The sequence below is a fragment of the Dasypus novemcinctus genome, chromosome 1, assembly GCF_030445035.2.
Source record: "Dasypus novemcinctus isolate mDasNov1 chromosome 1, mDasNov1.1.hap2, whole genome shotgun sequence".
NCBI classification, from domain to species: domain Eukaryota; kingdom Metazoa; phylum Chordata; class Mammalia; order Cingulata; family Dasypodidae; genus Dasypus; species Dasypus novemcinctus.
This window is the reverse complement of record NC_080673.1, coordinates 200342341-200352123: the sequence shown is the minus strand read 5'-3', so window position 1 is coordinate 200352123 and position 9783 is coordinate 200342341.

Here is a 9783-nt window from a genome sequence, read left to right as displayed (position 1 = left end):
AATGCACATGGTGGCATCTTCTCCTTTCTCTTCTGAGTTCCCCTGACCTGAAGCTTCCAGCTGCTCCTCATGGCTCTTTTTTTCTGTGCCCAATTTCCCTTGCTTATCAGGACTTCAACCATATTGGCCTAGGACCCACCCACATTCAGTTTGGGCACACCTTAACTTAACTGAACATCTCCAAAAAAAATCAAATTACAATGATTTCATGCCCAGAGGACCAGAGCTTGGGACGTGAGCATGCCTTTTGTGGGGGTCATGATTTACTCCTCCACCTAGACCCAGTATCAAGACTCTAGAGCTTGCTTTTCCCATTTAACACCCTGCCTCTCAAGGCTCTGTGCCTCATGCTCCCTTAGGCCTGAGTTCTGGGCCCAGTGGTGTACTGGAAGGCCTAAAATCTCATGATCCCAAAGGCCTAGCCACGAACTTTCTTGCTTTCATCAGAAAAGTGCCCCCTCCAGGAAAGGATCCCCACCGGCCATTCCCCTGTTGGCTGGAACAGCTGCCACCCACTGGTCCTCTGCCTATTTGGTTTTACCTTCCTGCCCACTCATGGAATTATTCAAACAAGCCAATCACATCCTCCCTTGGGAACCAGAGGGCCTCCCACCCTCTTGTCACTACAGAGTCTGCCTCCCACTGTCTCTGCTTTTTCATTCTGTTCCTGAGTACAAGCCCTGTGTGGCCCATGTGGCCCATGTGGTATGTACCGTCCTTCTCCCTGGGCTGTGTTTAGGAGACTAATAACCTGCTATTGATTCCATCTGTCTGGGTTGGCTGATGTGTGTTGGGCCATCACCAGGACCCTAATGTGGGACTCTCTTCCTCACCAATGGGGTAGAAAGCAGGCAACCAAACAAAGGAAGGGCCCTCAAATATTCCATACAGAGATGTTAATTCCTCTTTGTTCTTGAGGAGCCCTTGTGAGTGGCGACAGCACTTTAAACTACTGAAAGCATTTTCCTGACCTAAATATTGCCATTCTCACAGCTGTTCCTAAGACCATTCCCTTCTTCCACAACTGCACCTTTCTCCAAGAAGCTTGGCTGGCTCTAGTGAAGGTAGGGGTCTTGTCCATTTGGAGCTAGGAAGTGAAGAAAACTAACACCAACGGGGTTGACCAGATCCCTCAGTGGAGTCTGCATCACCTCTGAAGTGAGAGTTCCAACCCCTGAGGTGGATCCTCAGCCTCCAACATCTGTTTCACGTGTTCTCATGGTTCTGGAATCTTTTGACAGGGGATCAGTTATTTTTTTCCATGCATAAGAGGCAGACCTGTCTTGGAGCAGTGGCACATGGACTTAAGTTCACACTAGCACGTGCATGATCAACATTAGCACTTTCATCCACCTGTTAACTCCTCGGTCATTTGTTGACTAGCTCCCATGTGCTGGGCTTCTGGGATTGCAGAGGTAGGTGGAGTTCAGACTGTACTGTCCAGAGGACTGGGGGAGAGACTGTTTCCAAAAAGTGTAACTCAAGGTTGAAAGCATTTGGTGCCACAAGAGAGGTGGGAAAAAGTGTAGAGGGAGTTCTGAGGAGAGTGAATTCCCTTCTAGATGGAGTACTAGGAAAGATTTTGTACCTAAGGCAGCATTTAAACTAGTCCTTGAAAGGTATGTAACAGTTGAACAGGTGAAAAGTGCTTGGGGAAAGAACAATAGTGGAAACAGGGATAGCATGAACCTCAAAGGCAAACACAGATTTTATTCTCACCGATTGAAAGTTAAAAATGTTTTGGCTTTGGAAACAAACATTTTTAACCATGTATATATCAACAGTGATGAATTTTTCCCTGGAAAATGTTTTCTAGAGTAAAATGTACAGGGTCTATTAAATGCATTGATAATTTTTCTCTTTGGGGCAATTAAACCATTTCCCACACTACTTTTCATTTTCATTTTTATCTTACTAGTTTATTTTATAGAATAACATTTTTCCTTAAAAAATTTACAAGGAAGATTTGATTTGTCAGGTTCTTTGCCCTTATTGATTCCATTAATCTCTTCTGCCATTGTGTTTTCTCATCGTGGGGAAAGGCATTATTCTTAGCAATTTTTTCTATTTACTTTTGCCTTTTCAGATTTATCTTTTATTCAGGATTTATATCAGTAATATTCATTATGAGTCGCATTAAAGACTGATCACTCGGGTTTGTCTTTTTAGCCTAGGTTGAGAAAATTGCAGGCAAACCTCAGAATTGTCCTGGATGGGCCGATTATACCACTTACTCAATTCTTTCATATACTGTCCATCATGTTGAATACTACATGTTAATTGTCTACTCTGTAGCTGGCGCAGAGAAACAATGGGGTCACAAAAGCAGGGATAAAACACTGCGGGTCAAAGTGGCAGGGTAAAAAAATGTGAGTCCTTATTTAGGCTCATGGGTTAGGAGCAAGGGGTGGGCACAGCCCTTGCTGCCAGCCCTCTCCAGTGGGTGGTAGGATGCTTGGGTCTTCAAAGCAGTTCTGTGCCAAATACTCCATATTTCTTCATTGTAGCTTCATGAACTTGTTCATGCCAAAGCTAAGAGTTTTGTTTTTTTTGCAGGGAGGTAGTGTCATGTAACGGTCAGGAGCACGTGATGAAGGTTGTGGTTTGGATTTTGACTCAGCTATTTGCTATGTTACTCTGAGCAATTCACTTTACTCTTTGTTTTTTTTTTTAAAGATTTATTTTATTTATTTCTCTTCCCCTCCCCCCCATTGTCTGCTCTCTGTATCAATTTGCTGTGTGTTTTTCTGCATCCACTTGCATTATCTGGTGGCACTGGGAAACTCTAGCTCCTTTTTTGTTGCATCATCTTGCTGCGTCAGCTCTCCATGTGTGCGGCACCACTCCTGGGTGGGCTGTGTTTTTTACGTGTGGGGTGGCTCTCCTTCCAGGGCATACGCCTTGCATGTGGGGCACCCGTACGCAGGGGCACTCCTGCATGGCACGGCACTCCTTGCACGCATCAGCACTGCATGTGGGCCAGCTCACCACATGGGTTAGGAGGCCCTGGGGATCGAACACTGGACCTTCCATATGGTAGATGGACACTCTACGATTCGAGCCACGTCTGCTTCTGGACCCTTTGTTTTCATATCTGAAAAACAGCGATAGTAACTACTGTGCCAAGATGTTTAGCACAGTTCCTGGTACTTAGCACATGTAGTCCAGATTGCGTTTTAGCTTTCAGTGTTGAAGGAATCCCCTTCCCCTTCCTTCTTTCCCGTTGTGCAATGCTGAAATGAGCTGCTTTCTGTTAATGCAGCCCTTGGGGTATGTGTGTGCTGTGGGCTGCAGGGTGTGTACCTGTACGAACTTGCTTGTGTGAGTCAGCAGGCTAATCTAAGTCAGCAGCTGTTGCCTCAGACTGTGTCCATTTATTTCAGCTAACAGCAAAATTTGCTTCTGTACTCCTGCTTCCTTCCCGCCTCCTATATAAGCCTCTGAAAACCTCAGCTTGGGGCCCAGAACTTGGAGACCGAACTCTCCTCTGGGTCCATGTGCATGATAAAACCTGAGTTTCTCCATCTCTCCGAGTATCCCTTGGGGTTTTCGGCCAGACCTGGACTTCTTCTGCAACATCAGAAATTAATAATCTAATTGGGGAGTAAGCACTCCATAAAATGCAAGTCTTCTCTTTCCTCCTCTTCCTTCTCCTCCTCCTCTTCCTCTTCTTCATCTTTAGGCTCTTAAAGCAACCCGCTGGGAATCTGGGTAACTGACTCCAGCTTTCTCCTGTTGCTCTGTTTCTAGCCTGTTTGTCTGAATCAGATGATTTGCCTCTGGCTCTGGAACTCTGACCCTCACGTTCTTCTGGGTTTGGTTGTCTGTGGCCCTGGAGGCAACAGAGACGGCAAGGAGTTCAACCTGGCTTCAGTGTGAGGTGCATGAAGTCAGTTAAGCTAGGAAAGTAGCGGAGGCTAAATCCTAGTGGAATCTGAGTGCCAGTCCAAGAAGTCTGGACTTTGTTCTGCAGTGGGAGGTAGAGGATTTGCTGGACATCATTTAGCAGGAAAGTGCACAGTGATTAGATATTCCACTTTAGGCAGGTAAGTGGAGGTGTGTGGAGCATGGCATAGAAGAGTGAGGATCTGGTCTGTGGGAGGTTAACCTTTTGGAAAGTTTATTCTGATAGGAGCAGGGGGACCAGGAGCTTATGGAGTATGGGCTACTAGGCTTCTAGCCTGGAACCTGGAGAAGGGGCTGCATAAAAGCTGTGGCTACCAAAATAAGCTTTGTTTGCTTAAAAGGGCTTTCCAGGGTGGGTTCAACTCCTGAAAATCTAGTTCTGCCACCTCCTGATACCAAGGGCCATGAGCTCCTTAAGGGAAGGGCCACGATTACATATGGACCTCTGTATGCCCAGTGCTCATTTAGCACATTGTCCAGCACAGAGCAGTGACTCTTACAAGCGTGACTGCTTACAAACTCAGTTGACATCCATCAGGAATGTAACATGGGATTGATAACAATGCTGGTGATGATGATGATGATATCTGGTGAGCAAGATGATGATAGTGATGATGGTGGTGATGATGATGGTAATGATTATGCTAGGAATTGTTACTGAGTACCTGCTATGCTTCAGGTCCTGTGCTTTCGCCCCTTCTGCACATTACCTCAGGTAATTCTTGTGCTGTACCTATGAAGCACTTTTACAGGTGGGTGAATTGAAGCTCAGAGGAAGCCTTCTATATTCACACCCTGCACCAGGGGCATAACCAGGATTTATGGCTGGCTCCTGACTCCGTGAACAGTGCTTATTCCTGCTACCTAGCTGTCCCTTTAGTGTGATTGGGACAGCCTCATGCATCTGGTTTAGCTGGAAGATTGGTCCTCTGCCTTGTAGACCTAAGCCCAAGCTTTTTTCGTTTGATCAGTTCAGAGCCTAGTGTTATAAATCAAGTAATAAGCATGAGAACTCAAACGGAGATCACAAAAGGTCATGAAGATGAACGTTGCTTCTGCTAGCGGGTCACTCTACTCTATACACTTCCTTGGACAGATGCATCGTGACTGAATGAGTGGCCTCTTTGCAAACTCAGGTTGGCACCAGACAACTCCCTGAATATGCAAATGGGCAACTGGACAGGTGGTCGAATATCTCTGATATTCACCTTAGTGTATCTAAATCAGCTTCCAGTCTGCACTGTGTGTCTTTTGCCTTCTGCTGTCTGTCTCCTCCATTACATCAAAGTATTTTTAGCTAGAGGAAATGAAAAAATCTATCTATATATATCGTTCTATATGTTCTCTCTCTATAAAAATCTATGGGAAACAGATGTGGCTTAAGTGATTGGGCTTCCATCTATCACATAGAAGGACCCAGATTCAATCCCCAGGGCCTCCTGGTAAAGGTGTGCCTGCACACCAGGCCTGTGCGGTGAGCCACTGTCCATGTGGTGACCTGCAAAGCAAGCCAGTGCCTGTGCGATGAGCCAAGTGCCCGTGCTACGAGCCATATAGCAAGATGATGATGCAACAAAAAGAGAGATGAAGGGGAGAGTCAAGGCAAGACGCAATAGAAACCAGGAACTGAGGTGGCACAAGTGACAGGGAACCTCTCTCCACATCAGAGTTCCCCAGGATTGAATCCCGGTGACTCCTAGAGGAGAAAACGAGAAGAGAAGACAAAAAGAGAAATGGATACAGAAGATCACACAGCAAATGGACACAGACAGCAAAAAACAGTAGTGTGGGTGGGTGGGATGGGGAAATCGATGTATCTATGTATTTTATATATTCTGATTTCCTTTCAATTGCCAGTTCAGCATAGACATTACTTTAATAGGAAGGCCTCTCTCTGCCTTGTCCATCCTGTCCTCTTGGTTGCCTTTCAGTACCAGGTACACCTGTTGATGGGCTACCTGATAGCCACTCCCAGCCCCTTTCCACAGGAAACGTGGGAAAATGTTCACAATCATTTTATGTTAAGAAGGCAAGCTATTAAATGTTCTTCTACAACTATTTCATATAACATTTGTTGGGTTTTCCTGATTATATAAAGAACCTATGTTCAACAACACAATCGAAAAATACAGAAGTTTCCAAAGTACGACTCAAGACTTCCACACCTCAAAATTAGCTGCTATTAATATTTCGTTGTATATGCTTTCAGTCTTATATTTCCATGCATGTATATTTACACATAAACATACACAAACACAATGAAACTTTTACAACAAAATTAGAATCTTATTGCTCTCACACTTTGGTAGTTTATTCTCTCTTAAAATATCACAAACAGTTCCCCTTGTATAGACTACTCTTTCTTTTTTCAACTTTATTTACCCATTTATTCATTCAGCCATTATTTAATGTGTGTTTATTTTCTGGTTCACTCTTGCCTCCTTACAAAGTTGAAAAAATATGGTGAACATCTGATACTTACCACCTCTATTTTCCATTAACATTTTACTATCCTTGCTTTTTCATATATCCATTTACTTATCTGATTAAACTTTTGGTGCATTTCAAAGTAAATTGAGGATATCAGTACACATCCCTGAAATATTTCAGCATGCTTATCATTAACCAGATTTCACTATTTGTTTACACTGTATTCTTTTGGTATAAAATATATATGTGATGACATGTACATATATTACTTCCCAACTTTTGAAATACAGTTAGGTAGTACCAGGGATTGAACCTGGGACCTCACATGTGGGAAGCAGGTGCTCAACCCCGGAGCTACACCTGCTCCCCAAATTGGGTAATCTAAAACCTTATCAAGATTTAAGGGAAACAGACTTGGCTCAGTGGTCTACCACATGGGAGGTCCAAGGTTCAAACCCTGGGCCTCCTTGACGGTGTGGAGCTGGCCCATGCGCAGTGCTGATGCGCACAAGGAGTGCCATGCCACACAGGGGTGTCCTCCGCGACGTAGGGGAGCCCCACACGCAAGGAGTGCACACCATAGGGAGAGCTGCCCAGCGCTAAAGAAAGTGCAGCCTGCCCAGGAATGGTGCCGCACACATGGAGAGCTGACCACAAGATGACGCAACAACAACAAAAAGGAACACAGATTCCCTGCCGCTGACTACAACAGAAGTGGACAAAGAAGACGCAGCAAATAGACACAGAGAACAGACAAGTGGGGTGGAAGGGAAGGGGGGAGAAATAAAAAAATAAATCTTAAAAAAAAAAAGATTTAGAAAATCGCAATCACCCTAGAAAGTTCTTTTTTGTGTCTGCCCAGACAATTCTCACCCTCAGAGGCCACCACTGTTCTGTTTTTTCCACTATAAAATAGTCTTGCCTGTTTTAGATTTCATATAAATGGAAGCATATACTATGCAGTCTTTCGGAATGCATAGCGCCTTTGAGTTTCATCCATGTCTAAGAAGTTTGTTCTTTTTTATTGTCAAGCAGTATTTAGTAATCTGAATATAGCACTTCTGCTTTTTCGTTTTCATGTCTATGGACTTCTGGGTTGTTTTCACTTTTAGGCTCTTATGAATAAAACTGCTATGAAAACCTCAGTCTGTTTTCTTTCCTCTTGGTCTCTGACTGTCTGCTAAGGAAGAAACTGGGCAGTTCCAGAGGCTGACTGTGCAAACCCAAGGGGTGGACAGCCTAGCAGTCGGCCCTGGGGTTTCCTGTCGGATGGTCTGAGCATCTCAACAGCAGTCCGTTCTTAGCATTCAGGTGCAGTATGTGGTAACTCTGTCCACAGGTGTAAAACTCTAGCCTCAACTGGGGAGAGGTACGTCATCAGAACAATTCAGGAAAGGTACCAGTACACCAACCACACAGCTGGAGTTCAGGGCAAAGCCCTAGCCTGACTAATAGATAAATCCATTATCTATTATTTGATTGATTGACTCAGAGGAGGCAGTACAGTAGAGTGGTTATGCCTCTCAGGCTTTGGAGTCAGGTTACTAATTTAGAATCCTTGTTCTGTCACTTACAAGCTATATGACCTTGGGAATAACTTGTGCTTCAGTTCCCTAATCTCGAGTGGAGATAATTATAATACTATAAAACTACCCCACATGATGTTGTAAGGATTAGAGGAGATCGTCTCTATAAAACACATTGTTAGTAGTCGGTTTAAGTTTTAGAATGTATTAGTCAGGTTTTATTGCAATAATGTTACATAACAAACATTCCCCAAATCCCAGTGCTAACAACGATAAACACTTATTTCTCATTCACCAGGTCAGCTATAGTTCTCATAGGCTCTGCTGGGCTTGGCTAGGTTCAAATGGGTCTGGCTCTAGGTTTTGAGCTGGATTCATGTCAACTTCACTCGGCTCTCGTTTCACACTCAGGCTTGCTAGAAGCAGCTCTCTGAGGCCTGCTCATCTCATACTGGAGGACAGCATCATCCGAGGCCATACCAAACCACGTAAGAACATTTAATGACTCTGCCCCTTGGCCAAGCTCAGTATCATTAGGGTGGGGAACTGCATTACTCCCGGGGGGGAGACAGGAAAGCAAATGTTGCTGAATAATAATAATACAATCTTCTACAATCAGCTAGAAATGTCATCCAACCTTGTCCGAGCACTTACAAGCTGCAAGGAAGCTACCAGGGATTCAGAGATGAATCAGCGTCGCTGCCCTCGGGGGCACCCTTACTACAGAGTGAGGTGACTGCAATGACAGAGAGGTGCACAGGAGGCCACGGAGAGGTCCCTGGGAGAACTTAGCTCCTCTCCCTAACTTTCACAATCACTCAGTAAAGCAGGTATCACTACCTGCATTTTATATATGTGGAAACCAAGATGCAGAGAGGTTAAGTCACTTTTATTTGGTCCCACAGCAAGAAAATGGCTAAGCTTGCAACCAAACTCTGGTCAGATTGACTCAAGGCTTTTGCTCTTTCCACACCAATATGAAGGTAGAGACGGCAGCACAGAGATGGTGAGCGACTGAGACGCCTACCCATGGCCCTGGGCTACATGGGTGCTAGCTCTGGCAGAGACATCTGTAAGCCTAAAGCTCCACAGTTGGACTAGAGACTTCGACCATCTGAAGTTATCAACGGTCTACCCGGCGAATTGTCCAGGAACTGCTTTCTGTGTTGCCCTGTGATATTCAATCCAAGGCCATGCCAAATACTCCCTCCTTCTGGAAAGCTTCCCTGATTCTACAGCTGTACATTTCTGTCTGCTTTGTCTGCCCCAGCTTCGTCTGTCCTCAGCACCAAGTGCTTAGCCAAGGGCACGTTTCCCATTGTTTTACAACTCTTTATACACGTATTTAAGGCATCACTGCTCCCAGAGGATCTATATTCTCCTATTTCATCTCTACAGTCCTGGGAATTCTAGTAAAGTACCTGGCACTGAGGAGGAGATAAATAAAAAAATTTATGGAATGAGTGAATGAACAGCTGGGTAAGTGGAGGCTGCTGAGTCCATTGGAAGGGTGGCAGATGAGATATACTTTTGTCCGCATTCTCTTTCTGGTCTGTTGGAGGGATTTTTGCCAGGATGTTTCTGATACCTCCAAGCACCAGGGTGTCTCAAGGATTTAGGCACAGAGGGGAGTAATTGGAACACCCCATGGGCATCTCCATAAGCCTCAGTTTGTTTTATTAAGATTTTATTTATTTATTTATTCCCCCCCTTGCGGCTTGTTCCTTTCTTTGCTGTCTCTTCTCTGTGTCCATTCACTGCGCGTTTTTTTCTGTATCTGCTAGTCTTCCTTTGTTGTGTCATCTTGCTGTGCCCCTCTCCACAGTATGTGGGCCATCAGCTCTCCGCGATGCGTGGGCCAACTTGCTTTCACAAGGAAGCCCTGGGACACGAACCCAGGGCCACCCATATGGTAGACGGG